Here is a 3152-nt window from a genome sequence, read left to right on the forward strand (position 1 = left end):
ATTTGATCTCTTTTTCTATGAGTTTGTTTGTTTTGAAGTATAATTGATCTACAACACTATGTTAGTTCCTGTTACACAATATAGTGATTGGATATTTCTAGACATTTCAAAATGATCACCACGGTAAGTCTAATTATGGTAAGCCTATCACCATACAAAGATATTACATAATTATTGCCTAAATTCCCCCCACTGTACATTTCATACCTGTGACTCAAGTATTTTGCAACTGGAAGTTTATACCTCTTAATCTCCCCCATCTATTTCTTTCCTCCTTCTATCTCCCTCCCCTCTGGCAACCACCTGTTTGTTCTCTGTATCTATGACTGTTTCTGTTTTGTTATGTTTGTTCATTTGTTTCATTTTTTAGGCACATGTATAAGTGGTGTAGTACCGTATTTGTCTTTCTCTGTCTGATTACTTCCCTTGGCATAATACCCACTTGGTCCATCCATTTTGTTGCAAATGGCAAGATTTTATTCTTTTTTCATGGCTTAGTAGTATTCCTTGTATATATATACCACATCTTCTTTGTCCATTCATCTATTGATGGGCACTTAGGTTGCTTCCATATCTTGGCTATTGTAAATAATGCTGCAATGAACATAGGGGTGCATATATCTTTTCTAATTAGTGCTTTTGTTTTCTTCAGATAAATTCCCAGGAGTGAAATTGCATGTGATAGTTCTATATTTAATTTTTTGAGGAACCTCCATACTGTTTTCCATAGTGGCTGCACCAGTTTACATTCCCACTAACAGTTCACAAGGGTTTCCTTTTCTCCACTAACATTTGTTATTTGTTGTCTTTTTGATAACAGCCATTCTAACAGGTGTGAGTTGATACCTCTGCTGTCCTTTTGAATGAAGACACCTGATGTCCTTGTAAGGCAATGGAATTGACATTCTCTTCATTCCCCACAGCCTCCAGACTACCACTCCTCCACCTTTGAATTCTTGCTCCTTTGCAGTTTCTTTTTTTTTTTATGAATGTAAAATTTTTATTCATTTCTTTTGGTACAAACTAGTGTTTATTAAAAAAAATATTTAGGAATTTATACTCACAGGACATGTTATAGTTAACATCCAAAGACAAAAAATATTTCTTGACAATTTATTATATGCTTAGTACTAAAAAGCTCCTAAATCAGTGTTGGCATCACAAGATTAGAGAGTTGTTTTTGGCTCATGATTGTTATAGAAAAACACTGAGGAAAATTTTAATCATTACAATTGGTAAAGGTATAATTTTACATTTCATGAAGGATAGTAGTCATATTTGGCAATAGCCTCATTTATAAATTGAAGTATACTCACTTCGAGATTGTATTTTGATGCTGTTTCTTTTCACTTCTCGCAAATAACCAACAAGGCAAAAACTGCTTCCAATTGACAGTCCAAACAAAGGAGGAATCATGGCTAACCGTCTGGTTGCTAATATTTGTTAAAGGCAAATTGCAAACTTCGGAGTATGGTTCAACATCACCAGAAGGAGTAAAGTTGCTCCCTCTGACCTTATTCCATGAAAAAAGTGTACTTTGACTTCTAAAATGGATTTCAAAAATTCAGTAGAAAGATTTAACAACTATCAACATTTCCAGCACTGATTTTTCTAATACCCAGAAACATCCACTTAGCAGTTGTAAGACTAACTTGAAAAACTGAATATACAGATGTAAATTATTGCCATTAGCTAGTAGGAATCATCACTTGATTCTTAACCCTGTTTATATTTAATTATAAACATAAGACTGATTTTTTAGAATAAAAAGAATGAAGAACATCTCCATCACGTGTCTTTGTTCCCAATAATCCCTTTCAGATAGATCTGTGAAGTAATACAGAGTACAGTGTCGACATACCTTTCATTTCAAAGGCCAAAAAAAATAGGCCTTATTAAGTAGTGAGATCATTTCTATTAGGCTTTATATTAGTATCAATTAATGAATTAATCAGTCAAACGAGTATCAGTTGATTTAATCTTGCCCAAATGAATGGGTCTCTGTTGGTTGATCAATGCGATAGAGAAACTCTGCAGGTAAGAAGTATCCAAGATATTCCACTATATCTGGGGTGGTGTCATAATGGTAGTGTCCCCCTTCTCCATGATGACTAAAACGATGAGTGTGCTCCGACCGCAAATCAAACCCTGGGTCTCTGGAGATAAAAACTGGCAGGCAAACCAAAGGAGCCTTCATCTCATAAAAACGTAACCATTTATTCACGTCTTCATCAGAGTTCAATGGGCAGGAAGAAAATTCTGCCGGCATAATATATGAGTCTTCACTTTTCCCTTCTGAATCACGAAAGTACCTCCCATTCCTACAGGCTTATCTCCGTAATATTTTTTTGTTTTCTTTTTTTTTCGGTACGCGGGCCTCTCACTGTTGTGGCCTCTCCCGTTGCGTAGCACAGGCTCCGGACGCGCAGGCTCAGCGGCCTTGGCTCATGGACCCAGCTGCTCGGCCGCATGTGGGATCTTCCTGGATGGGGGCACAAACCTGTGTCCCCTGCATCGGCAGGTGGACTCTCAACCACTGCGCCACCAGGGAAGCCCCTCCATAATGTTTTTCAAGAGTCTGTCTCATACAAGTCACAAAGTTAAGTTTTCCAGGTCTTCTTTTGGATTTCACCTCAATGACCTTTCCAGGTTGGCCTTCACTGGCAAAAAGATTAGCCAGTAATGCAAACCCCAAATCATGATATTTCTCACTGTATTTCTCCAGTAGGCACCCTCCATCTGCAGAGTTAACATGAGCAAAGTAACTTCCATTCACAGGAGGTTTGTGTTCACTTTCTGTTTGAACAACTGGCATAAACTCAGAATTGAATCCAAGAGTCGGAAATGGGCCTGCTCCTGCTCCAAGAACAAAAGCTCCAGGAAGCTGGATTTCTTTTGTGATTTTATTTAGATCATAAACTTTTTTTTTTATTTATAAGAGGCAATAAGTAAGGCACACCTCCTACTTCTGCAATTCTAATTTTCCCACAGATACCTTTTACAGGAAAGGTAAATGGCTCCTTGGTCAAATTAGGGCAATCAACTACAGAGACCTGGACATCAGCAAAGTTATCCGTTAGCCCCTTCCGCAGAACTCCAACAAGCTCCTCTAGACTTGGCACATGAAAAGAATACTCAGCACAAGACATCTT

The 3152-nt window shown here is 37.7% G+C and overlaps 1 pseudogene; it reads right to left on the bottom strand.

The window, feature by feature from the left end:
• Positions 1–1975: 1975 nt before the first annotated feature.
• Positions 1976–3152, bottom strand: LOC132507268 (ester hydrolase C11orf54 homolog; annotated as a pseudogene).

The sequence above is a fragment of the Lagenorhynchus albirostris genome, chromosome 16 (assembly GCF_949774975.1).
Source record: "Lagenorhynchus albirostris chromosome 16, mLagAlb1.1, whole genome shotgun sequence".
NCBI classification, from domain to species: domain Eukaryota; kingdom Metazoa; phylum Chordata; class Mammalia; order Artiodactyla; family Delphinidae; genus Lagenorhynchus; species Lagenorhynchus albirostris.